The sequence below is a fragment of the Ascaphus truei genome, unplaced genomic scaffold, assembly GCF_040206685.1.
Source record: "Ascaphus truei isolate aAscTru1 unplaced genomic scaffold, aAscTru1.hap1 HAP1_SCAFFOLD_2088, whole genome shotgun sequence".
Taxonomy (NCBI): domain Eukaryota; kingdom Metazoa; phylum Chordata; class Amphibia; order Anura; family Ascaphidae; genus Ascaphus; species Ascaphus truei.
In genome coordinates this window covers 19454-41496 of record NW_027454998.1, presented here as the reverse complement: position 1 = coordinate 41496, position 22043 = coordinate 19454, and the positions used below count along the sequence as shown (strand labels likewise).

At 60.8% G+C, this 22043-nt stretch overlaps 2 long non-coding RNA genes across 4 annotated transcripts in view; both read right to left on the bottom strand.

Moving 5' to 3' along the window:
• Window positions 1–1109: 1109 nt before the first annotated feature.
• LOC142477431 (uncharacterized) lies at window positions 1110–7639 on the bottom strand. The gene is made up of 2 exons (XR_012792382.1): window positions 6832–7639; window positions 1110–2922 (listed from the first exon to the last, which is right to left on the bottom strand). It is a non-coding gene; the product is annotated as an uncharacterized LOC142477431 (long non-coding RNA).
• Window positions 7640–13430: 5791 nt separating this feature from the next.
• The window catches only part of LOC142477429 (uncharacterized), a 27924-nt gene continuing 19311 nt past the window's right edge, over window positions 13431–22043 (bottom strand). For all 3 annotated transcript variants that reach the window (XR_012792379.1, XR_012792380.1, XR_012792381.1), the window contains one exon: window positions 13431–13694. This is a non-coding gene — a long non-coding RNA (uncharacterized LOC142477429). The remainder of the gene's footprint in view (window positions 13695–22043) is intronic.

Sequence of the window (22043 nt, the reverse complement as noted above, 5' to 3'; positions counted from 1 at the left end):
GGAGCTGCATAGGTAGCCAGTGCAGATGAGACTGGCAGGGGCGGAGCCTAAAGGGAGGGACACAGGGGCGGAGCCTAAGGAGCCCGGCATTACTGGAGGAGAGAAGGGAGGGGGGCAGTGCTGAGGGAAGGGGAGGCCCGGCATTACTGGAGGAGAGAAGGGAGGGGGGGCAGTGCTGAGGGAAGGGGAGGCCCGGCATTACTGGAGGAGAGAAGGGAGAGGTGCAGTGCTGAGGGAAGGGGAGGCCCGGCATTACTGGAGGAGAGAAGGGAGGGGGGCGGTGCTGAGGGAAGGGGAGGCCCGGCATTACTGGAGGAGATAAGGGAGGGGGGCGGTGCTGAGGGAAGGGGAGGCCCGGCATTACTGGAGGAGAGAAGGGAGGGGGGCAGTGCTGAGGGAAGGGGAGGCCCGGCATTACTGGAAAAGAGAAGGGAGGGGGGCGGTGCTGAGGGAAGGGGAGGCCCGGCATTACTGGAGGAGAGAAGGGAGGGGGGCGGTGCTGAGGGAAGGGGAGGCCCGGCATTACTGGAGGAGATAAGGGAGGGGGGCAGTGCTGAGGGAAGGGGAGGCCCGGCATTACTGGAGGAGAGAAGGGAGGGGGGCGGTGCTGAGGGAAGAGGAGGCCCGGCAATACTGGAGGAGAGAAGGGAGGGGGGCAGTGCTGAGGGAAGGGGAGGCCCGGCATTACTGGAGGAGAGAAGGGAGGGGGGCAGTGCTGAGGGAAGGGGAGGGCCCGGCATTACTGGAGGAGAGAAGGGAGGGGGGCAGTGCTGAGGGAAGGGGAGGCCCGGCTTGCACCCTACACTTGCTCCATGTATGAATAGGTGGGCCAAAAAACAAATCTTGGCAGAGTGACAGCACGGGCAGCCAATCAGGAGAGGGGGAGTTTTTTTTGTTTAAACCATTCTTGCAGGCTTGCTTCCCGGGGGCCGGACCAAATGATTTTCGCGGGCCGGACGTTCCCCACCCCTGCTTTATAGGAACAAATACTCCCTAACCCCATGATGTTCGGTGCTCTAAAAAGTGTATATGTAGATATGGGTCAAATGCTGCACCTTGGTATACTTTGAAACTTGGTGGAAAAAAGAAAGAAAGTGATCCCACTGCAATCAATATATGAAGCGTTGAATATATAATTGAAGCAACAATTATGCAGACTTATAAACCTTAGGGGGGGGGGGCCGTTGTGCAGGGGTTCGTAAGGAGACAGGATGAGAAGCTTTGTTTAGAAACTCCTCTCCTGTACTCACGTATAAGCCAACCGATGCCTGCTGCCCTTAACCCGCCTGGTGTCTTCACTGCTTGCTCCGTTGAACTCCCGGCATTACTCCACGTGTGCGGCGCCTCCGAATGACGTCATCGCCGTCGCCAGCCTGGTGAGTCCGGGAAGATTACACAGGACGCATCACGAATGCCGGCTAACCCCGTGACTGCAAGGGGAGGGGGTATCGTGGCGTCTGCTCCGTAGTGCAGGGGATCCTTAGCGCGCCCCAGCCGTGAGGGTAGAATCAGCAAAATTGAAGAAAACTTCGGCGGTCACTGCAAACGAAGGAACTCAGCCATAGATGAATTAAAATCAATATTTATTCAAATCTTGGTGCTGGACATCACAGAGATTCACCTTCTCTGACGCGTTTCATTCCGTTAGGAACTTTATCAAAGTAAAGATAAAGTTCCTAACGGAATGAAACGCTTCAATTTTGCCCTCATGCAGTAAGCAGCGATAAGACACTTATCACCAGCTTATCGCCAAAAAAGCCTACAGCGATTCAGTAAGCCCAGAGAAGCTGGCGATAAGAGCAAAAATTACAGGTTTTTTTGCCAAAAAAGAAATAAATAAATAAAAATTACAAATCGGCAGACGCGCGGTGATAAGCCACTTTTCGGCACTGATCGCCAGTTTTTCAAACACGCTCAATTCTATAAGCCCTGATCAGCTTATTGCGGCTGATCGCCACTTTAAAATTGCTGTTTCTTCTCCAAATTGTCCCACCACAAAAGTTGGCAAGAAGGTGGGGTGAAGCTGCGATGAAAATAAAATGCATGTGTCCCAGAGCTGATATCCATTAATATCAGCACCAGAGACCCCCGGCATGAATCCCATGCATAAAAAATGCATTTACAGGCAACTTCATTACCGCCAAGGCAATGAAGGGGTTATATACCCGTGCCAGGCTTATTGCGGGTAGCGGGGGTGGGTGAAGGTGGTATTTGGCCCTGGGTGGGTATTTAGGCCTTGCCAGGGGGTTGCGGGATGACTTAACCTCTTCTTTACCTTAGCAGATAATACCGCTAAGGTAATGAAGGGGTTAATCCCTCCCGCTACCCCCCCACCCGGTAGGCCTAAACACACTTCCTTGGGGCCAATACCCCATTCACCCACCCCCACTACCCACAATAAACAAAAATACACATAACAGCCTCACTATCCACTCCTAGGTCCCTAATAAACCATTACAATATTCATAAAACCATTATTTTTTTTACACACAGGATTAATACCGCAGTCCAGCAGGGGTCCCCGGTGGTCCAGATGGGTGTCCGCAGGTTCCACAGTTCACTCTGGGGGGTGCCCACCGGTGTCTGGGGGACTTCGGGTTGTCCCCGCTAGGCTCCGTGGGCCTCCAGGTGGTCCCCGCGGGTGTCCGTGGGCACCAATGGCATCCACGCGGTTGTCTGGGAGCTTTCAGGTGGTTCCCACAGGTGTCTAGGGGCCCTCGGGTGGTTCCCACAGGTGTCTAGGGGCCCTCGGGTGGTTCCCACGGGTGTCTGGGGGGCCCTCGGGTGGCTGGGGCCCCCACAGCTGTGGGGCCACCAGTTCTTCCCCGCAGGTGTCCTTCGTGGGTCCTCAGGTGGTCCCTGTGGGAGTCTGGGGGTCCTTGGGTTGTCCCCGTGGGTCCCCGCTGGCCTGCTGTACCAATCCTGTATTTAAAAAAACAAAAACATGGCCTACATTTACATCAATACAGCTCCCCCCACCCCACCAAACACATACAGTGCAGTAATGGGCAAAATAACTATTATCCAGACACGTGGTCATCTCTCCATCTTTACTATACAGACTTGCACAGACGATAGTTGCGAGCTGTGACTCCCAGACAGGCAGAAAGCTGCAGTGATACCCAGGGGGAGGGGGAGAGACCTCTGATTGCTTCCTCCTCTCCTGCAGCATCTCGCCCAGTGTATCATCCCATACAGGAGTCACAGCATGGGGGGGGGATCCCATCCTATATGGCAGAGGAAGGATAGCAGTGCCTGTCCTACCCCTCCTTGTCACATGGGATTAGGGCTATGTTATTGAGTGAAGGGTTGTATGTTTGTATTAGTAGGGACAAGCAAGGCCGGAGCCAGGTGGGTTTCTCCTGCCTCTGTCCTCCCTGTCTCCTGACCCTTCCTGTAGCCGGACATACAGAATATGGATAACAGAAGGGGAAATAAAACTAAGAGGAGCCGGCAGGAGAAGGCCGTGTCATATCTATTCTTATTAAATAGTATTCTTCCCGAGCTGCACTCAGACCTCTCTCCCACACACCCACAGGACAGCCCACTAAATAGACACAGCCCCGCCCCCTATGATGTCAGCAGGACCTCCTCTCTGTCTAGGCCTGCACAGAGCCAGGGGCCTGCCTCTATCACAGAGGCGGGGCTTGGTGAGGGGGAAAAACCCATGGTCACTACTGGCGCCTGCCCTTACCAGGGCTTACTCCAGTAGTAGAAGGATAGGGTGACCAGATTTACAAAAGTAAAAACCGGGACACATTATAAAAATTTTTTATAAAACAAATGATATCACCAACTGCGCCCTTTCTCCTTTGTCTCTACCCCGCTCTGTCCCCCCTTCTCTCACACACACCCCTTTCGCTCTCCCTCCCCCCATATTCCTCTATTCTCGTTCTCCCCACCCCTACATTCTCATTCCACACTTCCCTGTCTCTCGCCCCCCTCCCCCCACTCTCTCTACCCCCATTCTCTCTCTCTCTCTCCCGCCCCTCATTCGCTCTCTCTCCCCCCATTCTCTCTCCCTCCCCTCATTCTCTCTCTCTCCCCCCATTCTCTCTCCTCCCCTCTCTCTCACCCCTCTCTCCCCCCTCTCCTTTCTCTCTCCTCTCCTCTCCCCTCCCTCTCATTCTGTGTCTCTCCTCCATTTTCTGTCTCTCTCTCTCCCCCCCATTCTCTGTGTCTCTCTCTCTACCCCATTCTCTGTGCCTTTCCCCCCCTCATTCTCTCTCTCTCTCCCCCCCATTCTCTCTCCCTCCCCTCATTCTCTCTCTCTCCCCCCATTCTCTCTCTCTCCCCCCATTCTCTCTCCTCCCCTCTCTCACCCCTCTCTCCTCCCCTCTCTCTCTCTTCTCCTCTCTTCCCCCCACATTCTCTCGCTCTCTCCCCCCTCTCCTTTCTCTCTCCTCCCCTCTCCCCTCCCTCTCATTCTCTCTCTCTCCCCCCCATTTTCTGTCTCTCTCCCCCCCATTCTCTGTGTCTCTCTCTCTACCCCATTCTCTGTGCCTTTCCCCCCCCCCCCATTCTCTGTCTCTCTCTCCCCTCCCATTCTCTGTCTGTCTATCTCTCCCCTCCATTCTCTGTGTCTTCCCCCATTCTCTGTGTCTCCCCCCCATTCTCTCGCTTTCTCTCCCTCTCCCCCATTCTCTCCCTCCCTCTCCTCTCCCCCATTCTCTCCCTCCCTCTCCTCTCCCCCATTCTCTGTCTCTCCTCCATTTTCTGTCTCTCTCCCCCCCATTCTCTGTCTCTCTCCTCCCCCCATTCTCTGTCTGTCTCTCTCTCTCTCCCCCCATTCTCTGTCTGTCTCTCTCTCTCTCCCCCCCCATTCTCTGTCTGTCTCTCTCTCTCTCCCCCCCATTCTCTGTCTCTCTCTCCCCCCCATTCTCTGTCTCTCTCCCCTCCCCCATTCTCTGTCTCTCTCTCTCCCCTCCATTCTGTCTCTCTCCCCCATTCTCTGTGTCTTCTCCAATTCTGTGAAACCCCCCATTCTCTCTCTCCTCCCCCATTCTCTCTCTCTCTCCTCCCCCCATGCTCTCTTCCCATTCTGTCCCCCCTCCCTTCCCCCCATTCCATCTCTCTCTCCCATTCTCTCTCCCCCCATTCTCTCTCTCCCCCCCCCATTCTCTCTCTCTTCCCCCCATTCTCTCTCCCCCATTTTCTCTCCCCCCCATTCTCTCTCTTCACCCCCTCTCCCCCCCCATTCTCAGCTCTCTCTCCCCCCCCCATTCTCGTCTCTCTCCCCCCCCCATTCTCGGCTCTCTGTCCCCCCATTCTCTCTCTCTCCTCCCCCATCTCTCTTTCTACCCTCCATGCTCTCCCCCCCCATTCTGTCTCTCTCCCTCCACCCCCTATTCTTGTCTCTCTCTCCCCTCCATTCTCTGTCTGTCTCTCTCTCCCCCATTTCTTTGTCTCTCTCTCCCCTCCTTTCTCTGTCTCTCCTCCATTCTCTGTCTCTCTCCCCCCATTCTTGTGTCTCTCTCTCCCCCCCCCACTCTGTGCCCCTCTTCCCATGCTGTGCCCCTCTCCCGATGCTGTGCTTCTCTCCCCACACTGTCTCTCCCCATCCTGTGCCTGTGCCTCTCTCTGTCTCTCTCCATGCTGTGCTTGTGCCACTCTCTCTGTCTCTCTCTCTCTCTGCCTCTCCCCATGCTGTGCCTCTCTCTCCCCCCGCCCCCCCCCCCCCCCATTGTGTGAGTGTGTTTGTGTCCCCATTCTGGACCATACCTGCATGGGTGGGGGAAGCCATATTGAGCCCTGGCAGCAGACACCGGAAGTTCTCACTGACACTTCCGGGTCTCACTGCTAGGCTCCGCAGTTTAGTCCCGGCCCCTGCTCCTCCTCCATGCATTGTCTGCTCTCTGCTGCCCCCCCTGCTCTGATGGTCAAAAGCGGAACAACCACAAAAACCGGAACATTTTACAGCATGCAGGGCAGCCGGGCAGACTAAAAAACCGGGACAGAGGTTAAAAAAACGGGACAGGGGTTAAAAAAACGGGACTGTCCCAGCTAAACCGGGACACCTGGTCACCCTATAGAAGGATAAGTAGCCCGTTCTGCTTACAGGGGGCTACATACAAATAACAGATCATGGGAATAAGTGCTTCAGACAAAAAGTTACATTTCGGAAGAGTCCCTGCTCCGAAGAGCTTACAATCTAATTGTTAGGAAGAATGTACAGAGACAGTAGGAGGGCGTTCTGGTAAGTGCGTCTGCATGGGGCCGAGCTTCATGTATCGTGTGTATAGTATTAGCCACGGGGCTACTCATATGCTTCTTTAAGCCGGTGCGCCTTAAGGTGGCTCTTAAAGGTCATCCCAGAGTGTGGGGCAGTCAGTGAGAAAGGGTTAAGGCGGGAGAGGGCTTTACATACAAAGGGGGTACAACGCAAGAGTCAGGATGGTGCATAGGAAGAAAATAGGGCTGAGATGTGAGGAGGGGCAGAGGAGTGTAAAGCTTTAAAAGTGAGGAGGGAATTGAGTGTGAGATGCGGGATGTGACAGGAAGCCAGGAGAGGGGTTTCAGGAGGGGAGACGCTGAGACAGATTTAAGAAAGAGTGCAGGGGCGCGGTTTGGAGCCTGACAGGGAGGAGCCTGACAGGGATAGTCGGGTTTGTCTGAAGCTCCCTAAGATATACATTTGACTGAGTAATACCAGCCCAAATTCGGACAAAATAATAAATAATTATTTGCTCGGGCCTCCTCCCACCGGGTGATCCCACCCCGTGTCCAGTGACCCCACACAATGTCCCTTTAAATGATATGGATGTGTGTGTGACTGCGCAGCCACTAGTCCCGTGTGAGTACTCTGTTGGTGCACTTGTTGTTACTGGTTACCTGCCGAGCGCTCCAGTGCTCGGGCCTGCAATGGCTTCACAAAGGATCAGACGAGCTCCCACATGACATCCAGGATCCACCCGCGTGGTGATCCGTCAGGGGCGATCCCACCCTGAAGATAGTCCAGCTCTCTTTAATGGCGGAGACTTGAACCCAAGTCTCTCCGCAGGAAACGCAGCGTCCGCTGTGTCCCCAACTATCAAACAGCTAATGGGGCAGGGTCCCTAACCTAGGGCCTGTCCCTATAGCACTCAGCTACTGGTGACTCAGGGCTATCTGGGGCCTGGGGGGATGCTGGCCTAGTCCTCCTTCCCTTAGCTGCTCCGGTCACCAACTGTCACCAACTGCCAGCCCGCGAAATGTATCAATCTCCCTGCAGGGACATGCTGCCGCCCTATTGGCTCCTTTGGGTCCTGTGACTCTGTCCCTGTGCACCCTGGGGGCTGACTGCCCTGTGAGTACCCGAAGGGGCTCTGAGCCCTGACAGGGGACCTGGCTACACTTGCGATCGCGGGCTATTCGTGCCCCCCTGCCGGACCACCCTTGGGTTGGGTCTGGGGACGAGGAGGCAAACACCACGGGAGCAGAATAAAAGTGAGTGTCGAAAAAGGCAGTGACATTGCGGGACCACCGAGCTCCCAGTACCTCCTAACACACGCGGCCGATCCTACAAAATGGCCGCTGGGCACCAATAAAGAAGATAAGAGCTAGCGGCTATAGGCGGAGCGGTCTACGGCTATCTGCGCCACCGGGGCTTTCAGACTTGCCTCCCATCTAAGGGCTGGGACTGTCGGCGGGGGGGGTTTGATGTGCAAGGGGGGGGTTGATGTGCAAGGGAATAGGGGGTTGATGTGCAAGGGAAGGGGGGGGGTTGATGTGCATGGGGGGGTTGATGTGCAAGGAAAGGGGGGGTTGATGTGCAAGAGGGGGTGGTTGATGTGCAAGGGAAGAGGGGGTTGATGTGCAAGGGAAGGGGGGTTGATGTGGAAGGGGGGGGTTGATGTGCAAGGGAAGGAGGGTGGTTGATGTGCAAGGGGGGGTTGATGTGCAAGGGAAGGGGGTGGTTGATGTGCAAGGGGGGGTGATGTGCAAGGGAAGGGGGGGGTTGATGTGCAAGGGGGGGGTGGTTGATGTGCAAGGGAAGGGGGGTTGATGTGCAAGGGGGGGTTGATGTGCAAGGGAAGGGGCGGTTGATGTGCAAGGGGGGGGTGGTTGATGTGCAAGGGAAGAGGGGGTTGATGTGCAAGGGAAGGGGGGTTGATGTGGAAGGGGGGGTTGATGTGCAAGGGAAGGGGGGTGGTTGATGTGCAAGGGGGGGTTGATGTGGAAGGAGGGGTTGATGTGCAAGGGGGGGTGATGTGCAAGGGAAGGGGGGGTTGATGTGCAAGGGAAGGGGCGGTTGATGTGCAAGGGGGGTGGTTGATGTGCAAGGGAAGAGGGGGTTGATGTGCAAGGGAAGGGGGGTTGATGTGGAAGGGGGGGTTGATGTGCAAGGGAAGGGGGGTGGTTGATGTGCAAGGGGGGGTTGATGTGGAAGGAGTTGATGTGCAAGGGAAGGGGGGTGGTTGATGTGCAAGGGGGGTTGATGTGGAAGGAGGGGTTGATGTGCAAGGGAAGGGGGGTGGTTGATGTGCAAGGGGGGTGATATGCAAGGGAAGGGGGGTGGTTGATGTGCAAGGGGGGGTTGATGTTCAAGGGGGGTTGATGTGCAAGGGGGGGTGATGTGCAAGGGGGGGGGGGGTTGATGTGCAAGGGGGGGTTGATGTGCAAGGGGGGTGATATGCAAGGGAAGGGGGGGTGGTTGATGTGCAAGGGGGGGTTGATGTGAAAGGGGGGGTTGATGTGAAAGGGAAGGGGGGGTTGATGTGCAAGGGGGGGGTGATGTGCAAGGGGGGGGGGTTGATGTGCAAGGGGGGGTTGATGTGCAAGGGGGGTTGATGTGCAAGGGAAGGGGGGGTTGATGTGCAAGGGGGGTGGTTGATGTGCAAGGGAAGAGGGGGTTGATGTGCAAGGGAAGGGGGGTTCTTGTGGAAGGGGGGGTTGATGTGCAAGGGAAGGGGGGTGGTTGATGTGCAAGGGGGGTTGATGTGGAAGGAGGGGTTGATGTGCAAGGGAAGGGGGGTGGTTGATGTGCAAGGGGGGATGATGTGCAAGGGAAGGGGGGTTGATGTGCAAGGGGGGGTTGATGTGCAAGGGAAGGGGGGTTGATGTGCAAGGGAAGGGGGGTTGATGTGCAAGGGGGGTGATATGCAAGGGAAGGGGGGTGGTTGATGTGCAAGGGGGGGTTGATGTTCAAGGGGAGGTTGATGTGAAAGGGAAGGGGGGGTTGATGTGCAAGGGGGGGTTGATGTGCAAGGGAAGGGGGGTGGTTGATGTGCAAGGGGGGGTTGATGTTCAAGGGGGGGTGATGTGCAAGGGAACAGGGGGTTGATGTGCAAGGAAGGGGGTGATGTGCAAGGGAAGGGGGTGGTTGATGTGCAAGGGGGGGTGATGTGCAAGGGAAGGGGGGGTTGATGTGCAAGGGGGGGGTGGTTGATGTGCAAGGGAAGGGGGGTTGATGTGCAAGGGAAGGGGCGGTTGATGTGCAAGGGAAGAGGGGGTTGATGTGCAAGGGAAGGGGGGTTGATGTGGAAGGGGGGGTTGATGTGCAAGGGAAGGGGGGTGGTTGATGTGCAAGGGGGGGTTGATGTGGAAGGAGGGGTTGATGTGCAAGGGGGGGTGATGTGCAAGGGAAGGGGGGGTTGATGTGCAAGGGGGGGTTGATGTGCAAGGGAAGGGGCGGTTGATGTGCAAGGGGGGTGGTTGATGTGCAAGGGAAGAGGGGGTTGATGTGCAAGGGAAGGGGGGTTGATGTGGAAGGGGGGGTTGATGTGCAAGGGAAGGGGGGTGGTTGATGTGCAAGGGGGGGTTGATGTGGAAGGAGGAGTTGATGTGCAAGGGAAGGGCGGGTTGATGTGCAAGGGAAGGGGGGGTTGATGTGCAAGGGAAGGGGGGTTGATGTGGAAGGGGGGGTTGATGTGCAAGGGAAGGGGGGTGGTTGATGTGCAAGGGGGGGTTGATGTGGAAGGAGGAGTTGATGTGCAAGGGAAGGGGGGTGGTTGATGTGCAAGGGGGGTTGATGTGGAAGGAGGGGTTGATGTGCAAGGGAAGGGGGGTGGTTGATGTGCAAGGGGGGGTTGATGTGGAAGGAGGAGTTGATGTGCAAGGGAAGGGGGGTGGTTGATGTGCAAGGGGGGTTGATGTGGAAGGAGGGGTTGATGTGCAAGGGAAGGGGGGTGGTTGATGTGCAAGGGGGGTGATATGCAAGGGAAGGGGGGTGGTTGATGTGCAAGGGGGGTTGATGTGCAAGGGGGGGTGATGTGCAAGGGGGTGATATGCAAGGGAAGGGGGGTGGTTGATGTGCAAGGGGGGGTTGATGTGAAAGGGAAGGGGGGGTTGATGTGAAAGGGAAGGGGGGGTTGATGTGCAAGGGGGGGGTGATGTGCAAGGGGGGGGGGTTGATGTGCAAGGGGGGGTTGATGTGCAAGGGAAGGGGGGGTTGATGTGCAAGGGGGGTGGTTGATGTGCAAGGGAAGAGGGGGTTGATGTGCAAGGGAAGGGGGGTTCATGTGGAAGGGGGGGTTGATGTGCAAGGGAAGGGGGGTGGTTGATGTGCAAGGGGGGTTGATGTGGAAGGAGGGGTTGATGTGCAAGGGAAGGGGGGTGGTTGATGTGCAAGGGGGGATGATGTGCAAGGGAAGGGGGTTGATGTGCAAGGGGGGGTTGATGTGCAAGGGAAGGGGGGTTGATGTGCAAGGGAAGGGGGGTTGATGTGCAAGGGGGGTGATATGCAAGGGAAGGGGGGTGGTTGATGTGCAAGGGGGGTTGATGTTCAAGGGGAGGTTGATGTGAAAGGGAAGGGGGGGTTGATGTGCAAGGGGGGGTTGATGTGCAAGGGGGGTGATATGCAAGGGAAGGGGGGTGGTTGATGTGCAAGGGGGGGTTGATGTGGAAGGAGGGGTTGATGTGCAAGGGGGGGTGATGTGCAAGGGAAGGGGGGGTTGATGTGGAAGGGGGGGTTGATGTGCAAGGGAAGGGGGGTGGTTGATGTGCAAGGGGGGGTTGATGTGGAAGGAGGGGTTAATGTGCAAGGGGGGGTGATGTGCAAGGGAAGGGGGGGTTGATGTGCAAGGGGGGGTTGATGTGCAAGGGAAGGGGCGGTTGATGTGCAAGGGGGGTGGTTGATGTGCAAGGGAAGAGGGGGTTGATGTGCAAGGGAAGGGGGGTTGATGTGGAAGGGGGGGTTGATGTGCAAGGGAAGGGGGGTGGTTGATGTGCAAGGGGGGGTTGATGTGGAAGGAGGAGTTGATGTGCAAGGGAAGGGGCGGTTGATGTGCAAGGGGGGTGGTTGATGTGCAAGGGAAGAGGGGGTTGATGTGCAAGGGAAGGGGGGTTGATGTGGAAGGGGGGGTTGATGTGCAAGGGAAGGGGGGTGGTTGATGTGCAAGGGGGGGTTGATGTGGAAGGAGGAGTTGATGTGCAAGGGAAGGGGGGTGGTTGATGTGCAAGGGGGGTTGATGTGGAAGGAGGGGTTGATGTGCAAGGGAAGGGGGGTGGTTGATGTGCAAGGGGGGTGATATGCAAGGGAAGGGGGGTGGTTGATGTGCAAGGGGGGGTTGATGTTCAAGGGGGGTTGATGTGCAAGGGGGGTGATATGCAAGGGAAGGGGGGTGGTTGATGTGCAAGGGGGGGTTGATGTGAAAGGGAAGGGGGGGTTGATGTGAAAGGGAAGGGGGGGTTGATGTGCAAGGGGGGGGTGATGTGCAAGGGGGGGGGTTGATGTGCAAGGGGGGGTTGATGTGCAAGGGAAGGGGGGGTTGATGTGCAAGGGGGGTGGTTGATGTGCAAGGGAAGAGGGGGTTGATGTGCAAGGGAAGGGGGGTTCATGTGGAAGGGGGGGTTGATGTGCAAGGGAAGGGGGGTGGTTGATGTGCAAGGGGGGTTGATGTGGAAGGAGGGGTTGATGTGCAAGGGAAGGGGGGTGGTTGATGTGCAAGGGGGGATGATGTGCAAGGGAAGGGGGGTTGATGTGCAAGGGAAGGGGGTTGATGTGCAAGGGGGGGTTGATGTGCAAGGGAAGGGGGGTTGATGTGCAAGGGAAGGGGGGTTGATGTGCAAGGGGATATGCAAGGGAAGGGGGGGGGTGGTTGATGTGCAAGGGGGGGGTTGATGTTCAAGGGGAGGTTGATGTGAAAGGGAAGGGGGGGTTGATGTGCAAGGGGGGGTTGATGTGCAAGGGGGGTGATATGCAAGGGAAGGGGGGTGGTTGATGTGCAAGGGGGGGTTGATGTTCAAGGGGGGGGGTGATGTGAGGTGCAGGGGGGGGGATGTGAAGGGGGCACCCAGATAGGCACTTGTCCCTCTTTGTTGGAAGTGCTGCTGTTATTCTCCTTTCTGGAGTCAGTCCTTGAGCTCAGGACCCAGCATGGGCACCTGTTTAAGGGCTGTAGCAGGGCAGAGGAGTCCATGGGGGACACGTCTGGTGAGGGGAACTGCTGAGACCTGAGTGTGTCTGGACTCAAATACCCTGAGTGGGCAGAGGCAGAGTGAGACAGCCCAGGGTACAGCATGGGCAAGGTTCCTGGATACCAGCACTTTTCCAGCATGGGGAAGTAGGCAGAGGCAGAGGGTGGTATTAGGTAAAAGGGAAGGCAGACAGGGGGGTGAGGCTGGTAAGAACTCATTGCCGGTGGGTCGCTGCTGCTGAATCGGGCCTCCTCGGTGGCCTCCATTCTGGGTCTTTTTGTCGGTGTCTCCTCTTTCATTTAACTTTTGTCATCTTTGTACAGAACTCTGTAAATTGTTAGCTTCATTACAACATTCATATGTTATTTTCCCCCTTTGTTATAGTACCTGCAGTTGACCATCCAGGCCCTCCAAGAAGATCTTCGAACTCAGAGGGACCTTAACCACCTTCTACATCAACGTGACGTCCAAAGCCATCAATTCCAGATTGTCCACTTGTAGTGTATAATGGCATTGTCTAAAGAGCTCTGCATGTTTTTTTTATTGGATAATGTGTATCTCAGAAGTTAACTTTTGGGTGGCAGGGACAACAAATGTCCATGATATAAATGTCCAGCGTGAGACACTTGGAGAATTTGCAACCTTATATCCCATGCTTCGCTTGCATGCACGTAAATTCTTTGAATACAGTATATGTGAATGTCTATAACAACATTTGATTATATTGTTAAAAAAATTGAGGGAAAAATTACTCCTGTTCAGACTAATTTATCGATGGCAAGCATATTCGAATAAAACTCCCAGCAAAGTCAGGGTCAATGTTCTACAATTACTGTACAAACATTTTCTTTCGATAGTTTTGCAAGCTGTTGCTGATGCCAAATGTCGTTTTATTGCGATTGACGTCGGAGTATATGGGAAGCAAAGCGATGGTGGTGTGTTCAGAGCATCCTCACCGCTCAAGTTAATCGAACAAAAAAAAACTTGTGTTTCCAGCTGACAAAACATTGCCATCAAGTAACCGGGACAAGATGCCTCATGTACTCGTAGCAGATGAGGCCTACCCGTTGCTGAAGTACCTCATGAAGCGTATCCTAGAAAATCGTTATCAAAAGAGGCCGAAATTTACAACTACAGACTATCTAGGGCTCAACGTTGTGTTGAATGTGCATTCGGTATCATGTCAGGAAAATGGAGAATACTCTTAAAATCTATAGAAACATCTGTGCCAAATGCCAAACATATTGGGAAATGTGTCACTGTACTTCACAATGTGGTCATCGATTTAGAAGGGTCTGTTGATTCTTCTGTTATCGATTCTGAAGATGTAATTACTTGTTCTCTCCGTCGAAATAAAGCTAATAATGTAACAGGGAAAATGGCAAAATGTATCCGAGATTCGTTCAAAGATTACTTCAATGCCGAGGGAGCAGTGCCATGGCAAAATGATGTGTAATAAAATACATTTCCATGTGAAAGTCAGGGAGGGGGGGCGTGAAAGGCATGGAGGGGGGGCGTGAAAGGCAGGGAGGGGGGGCGTGAAAGGCAAGGAGGGGGGTGGGGGCGTGAAAGGCAGGGAGGGGGGTGGGGGCGTGAAAGGCAGGGAGGGGGGTGGGGGCGTGAAAGGCAGGGAGGGGGGGGGACGGGTGCGTTAAAGGCAGGGAGGGGACGGGGCGTGAAAGGCATGGAGGGGGGGCGTGAAAGGCAGGGAGGGGGGGCGTGAAAGGCAAGGAGGGGGGTGGGGGCGTGAAAGGCAGGGAGGGGGGTGGGGGCGTGAAAGGCAGGGAGGGGGGTGGGGGCGTGAAAGCCAGGGAGGGGGTGGGGGCGTGAAAGGCAGGGAGGGGGTGGGGGCGTGAAAGGGAGGGGGGTGGGGGCGTGAAAGGCAGGGAGGGGGGGGACGGGTGCGTTAAAGGCAGGGAGGGGACGGGGCGTGAAAGGCAGGGAGGGGACGGGGGCGTGAAATGCAGGGAGGGGGGGGCGTTAAAGGCAGGGAGGGGACGGGGGCGATAAAGGCAGGCAGGGGACGGGGGCGTAAAAGGCAGGGAGGGGATGGGGGCGTGAAAGGCAGGGAGGGGACGGGGGCGTGAAAGGCAGGGAGGGGACGGGGCGTGAAAGGCAGGGAGGGGGGCGTGAAAGGCGGGGAGGGGGCGTGAAAGGCAGGGAGGGGGGCGTGAAAGGCAGGGAGGGGACGGGGGGCGTGAAAAGAAGGGAGGGGGGTGGGGGCGTGAAAGGCAGGGTGGGGGGTGGAAAAGCAGGGAGGGGGTGGGGGCGTGAAAGGCAGGGAAGGGGATGGAAAGGCAGGGAGGGGGCGTGAAAGGCAGGAGGGGGGTGGGGGTGGAAAGGCAGGGAGGGGGGTGGAAAGGCAGGGAGGGGGGTAGGGGCGTGAAAGGCAGGGAGGGGGGTAGGGGCGTGAAAGGCAGGGAGGGGGGTGGAAAGGCAGGGAGGGGGGTAGGGGCGTGAAAGGCAGGGAGGGGGGTGGGGGCGTGAAAGGGAGGGGGGTGGGGGCGTGAAAGGGAGGGGGGTGGGGGTGTGAAAGGCAGGGAGGGGGGTGGGGGGCGTGAAAGGCAGGGAGGGGGTGGGGGTGTGAAAGGCAGGGAGGGGGGTGGGGGCGTGAAAGGCAGGGAGGGGGGTAGGGGTGGAAAGGCAGGGAGGGGGTATGGGCGTGAAAGGCAGGGAGGGGGGTGGAAATGCAGGGAGGGGGGTGGGGGCGTGAAAGGCAGGGAGGGGGGTGGGGGCGTGAAAGGCAGGGAGGGGGGTGGGGGCGTGAAAGACAGGGAGGGGGTGGGGGCGTGAAAGGCAGGGAGGGGGGTGGGGGCGTGAAAGGCAGGGTGGGGGCGTGAAAGGCAGGGTGGGGGCGTGAAAGGCAGGGTGGGGCGTGAAAGGCAGGGAGGGGATGGGGGGGCGTGAAAGGCAGGGAGGGGAGGTGTGAAAGGCAGGGAGGGGGCGTGAAAGGCAGGGGGGCGTGAAAGGCAGGGGGGCGTGAAAGGCAGGGGGGCGTGAAAGGCAGGGGGGGGCGTGAAAGGCAGGAGGGGCGTGAAAGGCAGGGGGGTCGTGAAAGGCGGGGAGGGGGGGCAGGAAAGGCGGGGAGGGGGGGCGTGAAAAGCGGGGAGGGAGGGGGCGTGAAAGTCGGGGAGGGGGGCCGTGAAAGGCGGGGAGGGGGGTGTGAAAAGCGGGGAGGGGGGTGGGGGCGTGAAAGGCAGGGAGGGAGGTGGGGGGCGTGAAAGGCAGGGAGGGGCAGCGTGAAAGGCAGGGAGGGGGGCGTGAAAGGCAGGGAGGGGGGCGTGAAAGGCAGGGAGGGGGGCATGAAAGACAGGGAGGGGGGGCGTGAAAGGCAGAGAGGGGGGGTGTAAAAGGCAGGGAGAGGGGGTGTGAAAGGGAGGGAGGGTGTTGGGGGCGTAAAAGGCAGGGAGGGGCGTGGGGGCGTGAAAGGCAGGGAGGGGCGTGGGGGCGTGAAAGGCAGGGAGGGGGGGCATGAAAGGCAGTGAGGGGGGGTCTGAAAGGCAGGGAGTGGGGGGGGGGGCGTGAAAGGCAGGGAGGGGGGGCGTGAAAGCCAGGGAGGGGACGGGGCATGAAAGCCAGGGAGGGGATGGGGGCGTGAAAGCCAGGGAGGGGACGGGGGCGTGAAAGGCAGGGAGGGGACGGGGCGTGAAAGGCAGGGAGGGGGGGTGGTGGCGTGAAAGGCAGGGAGGTGGATGGGGGCGTGAAAGGCAGGGATGGGGCGTGATAGGCAGGGAGGTGGCGTGAAAGGCAGGGAGGGGGCGTGAAAGGCAGGGAGGGGGCGTGAAAGGCGGGAGGGGGCGTGAAAGGTAGGGAGGGGGGCGTGAAAGGCAGGGAGGGGGCGTGAAAGGCAGGGAGAGGGTGGGAAAGGCAGGGAGGGGGGCGTGAAAGGCAGGGAGGTGGGTGGGGGCGTGAAATGCAGGGAGGGGGGCGTGAAAGGCAGGGAGAGGGCGTGAAAGGCGTGGAGGGGGCGTGAAAGGCAGGGAGGTGGGCGTGAAAGGCAGGGAGGGGGGCGTGAAAGGCAGGGAGGGGGGCGTGAAAGGCAGGGAGGGGGGCGTGAAAGGCAGGGAGGGGGGTGGAAAGACAGGGAGGGGGGTGAGGGCGTAAAAGGCAGGGAGGGGTGGCGTGAAAGGCAGGGAGGGGGCGTGAAAGGCAGGGAGGGGGCGGGAAAGGAAGGGAGGGGGGCGTGAAAGGCAGGGAGGGGGCGTGAAAGGCAGGGAGGTGGGCGTGAAAGGCAGGGAGGTGGGTGGGGGCGTGAAATGCAGGGAGGGGGGCGTGAAAGGCAGGGAGAGGGCGTGAAAGGCAGGGAGGGGGCGTGAAAGGCAGGGAGGTGGGCGTGAAAGGCAGGGAGGGGGGCGTGAAAGGCAGGGAGGGGGGCGTGAAAGGCAGGGAGGGGGGCGTTAAAGGCAGGGAGGGGGGTGGAAAGGCAGGGAGGGGGCTTAAAGTCAGGGAGGAGGGTGGAAAGACAGGGAGGGGGGTGGGGGCGTGAAAGGCAGGGAGGGGGCGGGAAAGGCAGGGAGGGGGGCGTGAAAGGCAGGGAGGGGGCGTGAAAGGCAGGGAGGGGGCGTGAAAGGCAGGGAGGGGGGCGTGAAAGGCAGGGAGGTGGGTGGGGGCGTGAAATGCAGGGAGGGGGGCGTGAAAGGCAGGGAGAGGGCGTGAAAGGCAGGGAGGGGGCGTGAAAGGCAGGGAGGTGGGCGTGAAAGGCAGGGAGGGGGGCATGAAAGGCAGGGAGGGGGGCGTGAAAGGCAGGGAGGGGGGCGTTAAAGGTAGGGAGGGGGGTGGAAAGACAAGGAGGGGGGTGGGGGCGTGAAAGGCAGGGAGGGGGCGTGAAAGGCAGGGAGGGGGGCGTGAAAGGCAGGGAGGGGGGCGTAAAAGGCAGGGAGGGGGGCGTGAAAGGCCAGGAGAGGGGCGAGAAAAGCAGGGTGGGGGCGTGAAAGGCAGGGTGGGGGCGTGAAAGGCAGGGAGGTGGCGTGAAAGGCAGGGAGGGGGCGTGAAAGGCAGGGAGGGAGGTGGAAAGACAGGGAGGGGGGTGAGGGCGTAAAAGGCAGGGAGGGGTGGCGTGAAAGGCAGGGAGGGGGCGTGAAAGGCAGGGAGGGGGCGGGAAAGGCAGGGAGGGGGGGCGTGAAAGGCAGGGAGGGGGGTGGGGGCGTGAAAGGCAGGGAGGGGGGTGGGGGCGTGAAAGCCAGGGAGGGGGTGGGGGCGTGAAAGGCAGGGAGGGGGTGGGGGCGTGAAAGGCAGGGAGGGGGGTGGGGGCGTGAAAGGCAGGGAGGGGGGGGGGACGGGTGCGTTAAAGGCAGGGAGGGGACGGGGCGTGAAAGGCAGGGAGGGGACGGGGGCGTGAAAGGCAGGGAGGGGGGGGGGCGTTAAAGGCAGGGAGGGGACGGGGGCGATAAAGGCAGGCAGGGGACGGGGGCGTAAAAGGCAGGGAGGGGATGGGGGCGTGAAAGGCAGGGAGGGGACGGGGGCGTGAAAGGCAGGGAGGGGACGGGGGCGTGAAAGGCAGGGAGGGGGGCGTGAAAGGCGGGGAGGGGGGCGTGAAAGGCAGGGAGGGGGGCGTGAAAGGCAGGGAGGGGACGGGGGGCGTGAAAAGAAGGGAGGGGGGTGAGGGCGTGAAAGGCAGGGGGGGCGTGAAAGGCAGGGTGGGGGGTGGAAAAGCAGGGAGGGGGTGGGGGCGTGAAAGGCAGGGAGGGGGATGGAAAGGCAGGGAGGGGGCGTGAAAGGCAGGAGGGGGGTGGGGGTGGAAAGGCAGGGAGGGGGGTGGAAAGGCAGGGAGGGGGGTAGGGGCGTGAAAGGCAGGGAGGGGGGTAGGGGCGTGAAAGGCAGGGAGGGGGGTGGAAAGGCAGGAAGGGGGGTAGGGGCGTGAAAGGCAGGGAGGGGGGGTGGGGGCGTGAAAGGCAGGGAGGGGGGTGGGGGTGTGAAAGGCAGGGAGGGGGGTGGGGGCGTGAAAGGCAGGGAGGGGGTGGGGGTGTGAAAGGCAGGGAGGGGGGTGGGGGCGTGAAAGGCAGGGAGGGGGGTAGGGGTGGAAAGGCAGGGAGGGGGTATGGGCGTGAAAGGCAGGGAGGGGGGTGGAAATGCAGGGAGGGGGGTGGGGGCGTGAAAGGCAGGGAGGGGGGTGGGGGCGTGAAAGGCAGGGAGGGGGGTGGGGGCGTGAAAGACAGGGAGGGGGGTGGGGGCGTGAAAGGCAGGGAGGGGGCGGGGGCGTGAAAGGCAGGGTGGGGGCGTGAAAGGCAGGGTGGGGCGTGAAAGGCAGGGAGGGGATGGGGGGCGTGAAAGGCAGGGAGGGGAGGTGTGAAAGGCAGGGAGGGGGCGTGAAAGGCAGGGGGGCGTGAAAGGCAGGGGGGCGTGAAAGGCAGGGGGGGCGTGAAAGGCAGGGGGGGCGTGAAAGGCAGGGGGGTCGTGAAAGGCGGGGAGGGGGGGCAGGAAAGGCGGGGAGGGGGGGCGTGAAAAGCGGGGAGGGAGGGGGCGTGAAAGTCGGGGAGGGGGGGCGTGAAAGGCGGGGAGGGGGGTGTGAAAAGCGGGGAGGGGGGTGGGGGCGTGAAAGGCAGGGAGGGAGGTGGGGGGCGTGAAAGGCAGGGAGGGGGGTGGGGGCGTGAAAGGCAGGGAGGGGGGTGGGGGCGTGAAAGCCAGGGAGGGGGTGGGGGCGTGAAAGGCAGGGAGGGGGTGGGGGCGTGAAAGGCAGGGAGGGGGGTGGGGGCGTGAAAGGCAGGGAGGGGACGGGGGCGTGAAAGGCAGGGAGGGGACGGGGGCGTGAAAGGCAGGGAGGGGGGCGTGAAAGGCGGGGAGGGGGCGTGAAAGGCAGGGAGGGGGGCGTGAAAGGCAGGGAGGGGACGGGGGGCGTGAAAAGAAGGGAGGGGGGTGAGGGCGTGAAAGGCAGGGGGGGCGTGAAAGGCAGGGTGGGGGGTGGAAAAGCAGGGAGGGGGTGGGGGCGTGAAAGGCAGGGAGGGGGATGGAAAGGCAGGGAGGGGGCGTGAAAGGCAGGAGGGGGGTGGGGGTGGAAAGGCAGGGAGGGGGGTGGAAAGGCAGGGAGGGGGGGTAGGGGCGTGAAAGGCAGGGAGGGGGGTAGGGGCGTGAAAGGCAGGGAGGGGGGTGGAAAGGCAGGAAGGGGGGTAGGGGCGTGAAAGGCAGGGAGGGGGGTGGGGGCGTGAAAGGCAGGGAGGGGGGTGGGGGTGTGAAAGGCAGGGAGGGGGGTGGGGGCGTGAAAGGCAGGGAGGGGGTGGGGGGTGTGAAAGGCAGGGAGGGGGGTGGGGGCGTGAAAGGCAGGGAGGGGGGTAGGGGTGGAAAGGCAGGGAGGGGGTATGGGCGTGAAAGGCAGGGAGGGGGGTGGAAATGCAGGGAGGGGGGTGGGGGCGTGAAAGGCAGGGAGGGGGGTGGGGGCGTGAAAGGCAGGGAGGGGGGTGGGGGGCGTGAAAGACAGGGAGGGGGGTGGGGGCGTGAAAGGCAGGGAGGGGGCGGGGGCGTGAAAGGCAGGGTGGGGGCGTGAAAGGCAGGGTGGGGGCGTGAAAGGCAGGGTGGGGCGTGAAAGGCAGGGAGGGGATGGGGGGCGTGAAAGGCAGGGAGGGGAGGTGTGAAAGGCAGGGAGGGGGCGTGAAAGGCAGGGGGGCGTGAAAGGCAGGGGGGCGTGAAAGGCAGGGGGGCGTGAAAGGCAGGGGGGGCGTGAAAGGCAGGGGGGGGCGTGAAAGGCAGGGGGGTCGTGAAAGGCGGGGAGGGGGGGGCAGGAAAGGCGGGGAGGGGGGGCGTGAAAAGCGGGGAGGGAGGGGGCGTGAAAGTCGGGGAGGGGGGGCGTGAAAGGCGGGGAGGGGGGTGTGAAAAGCGGGGAGGGGGGTGGGGGCGTGAAAGGCAGGGAGGGAGGTGGGGGGCGTGAAAGGCAGGGAGGGGCAGCGTGAAAGGCAGGGAGGGGGGCGTGAAAGGCAGGGAGGGGGGCATGAAAGACAGGGAGGGGGGGCGTGAAAGGCAGGGAGGGGGGGTGTAAAAGGCAGGGAGAGGGGGTGTGAAAGGGAGGGAGGGTGTTGGGGGCATTAAAGGCCGGGAGGGGGTTGGGGGCGTGAAAGGCAGAGAGGGGTGGGGGCGTGAAAGGCAGGGAGGGGGCGTGAAAGGCAGGGAGGGGCGTGGGGGCGTGAAAGGCAGTGAGGGGGGGTCTGAAAGGCAGGGAGTGGGGGGGGGCGTGAAAGGCAGGGAGGGGGGGCGTGAAAGGCAGGGTGGGGACGGGGGCGTGAAAGCCAGGGAGGGGACGGGGCATGAAAGCCAGGGAGGGGATGGGGGCGTGAAAGCCAGGGAGGGGACGGGGGCGTGAAAGGCAGGGAGGGGACGGGGCGTGAAAGGCAGGGAGGGGGGTGGTGGCATGAAAGGCAGGGAGGTGGATGGGGGCGTGAAAGGCAGGGATGGGGCGTGATAGGCAGGGAGGTGGCGTGAAAGGCAGGGAGGGGGCGTGAAAGGCAGGGAGGGGGCGTGAAAGGCGGGAGGGGGCGTGAAAGGTAGGGAGGGGGGCGTGAAAGGCAGGGAGGGGGCGTGAAAGTCAGGGAGAGGGTGGGAAAGGCAGGGAGGTGGGTGGGGGCGTGAAATGCAGGGAGGGGGGCGTGAAAGGCAGGGAGAGGGCGTGAAAGGCATGGAGGGGGCGTGAAAGGCAGGGAGGTGGGCGTGAAAGGCAGGGAGGGGGGCGTGAAAGGCAGGGAGGGGGGCGTGAAAGGCAGGGAGGGGGGTGGAAAGACAGGGAGGGGGGTGAGGGCGTAAAAGGCAGGGAGGGGTGGCGTGAAAGGCAGGGAGGGGGCGTGAAAGGCAGGGAGGGGGCGGGAAAGGAAGGGAGGGGGGCGTGAAAGGCAGGGAGGGGGCGTGAAAGGCAGGGAGGTGGGCGTGAAAGGCAGGGAGGTGGGCGTGAAAGGCAGGGAGGTGGGTGGGGGCGTGAAATGCAGGGAGGGGGGCGTGAAAGGCAGGGAGAGGGCGTGAAAGGCAGGGAGGGGGCGTGAAAGGCAGGGAGGTGGGCGTGAAAGGCAGGGACGGGGGCGTGAAAGGCAGGGAGGGGGGCGTGAAAGGCAGGGAGGGGGGCGTTAAAGGCAGGGAGGGGGGTGGAAAGGCAGGGAGGGGGCTTAAAGTCAGGGAGGAGGGTGGAAAGACAGGGAGGGGGGTGGGGGCGTGAAAGGCAGGGAGGGGGCGTGAAAGGCAGGGAGGGGGCGGGAAAGGCAGGGAGGGGGGCGTGAAAGGCAGGGAGGGGGCGTGAAAGGCAGGGAGGGGGCGTGAAAGGCAGGGAGGGGGGCGTGAAAGGCAGGGAGGTGGGTGGGGGCGTGAAATGCAGGGAGGGGGGCGTGAAAGGCAGGGAGAGGGCGTGAAAGGCAGGGAGGGGGCGTGAAAGGCAGGGAGGTGGGCGTGAAAGGCAGGGAGGGGGGCGTGAAAGGCAGGGAGGGGGGCGTGAAAGGCAGGGAGGGGGGCGTTAAAGGTAGGGAGGGGGGTGGAAAGACAAGGAGGGGTGTGGGGGGCGTGAAAGGCAGGGAGGGGGCGTGAAAGGCAGGGAGGGGGGCGTGAAAGGCAGGGAGGGGGGCGTAAAAGGCAGGGAGGGGGGCGTGAAAGGCCAGGAGAGGGGCGAGAAAAGCAGGGTGGGGGCGTGAAAGGCAGGGTGGGGGCGTGAAAGGCAGGGAGGTGGCGTGAAAGGCAGGGAGGGGGCGTGAAAGGCAGGGAGGGGGGTGGAAAGACAGGGAGGGGGGTGAGGGCGTAAAAGGCAG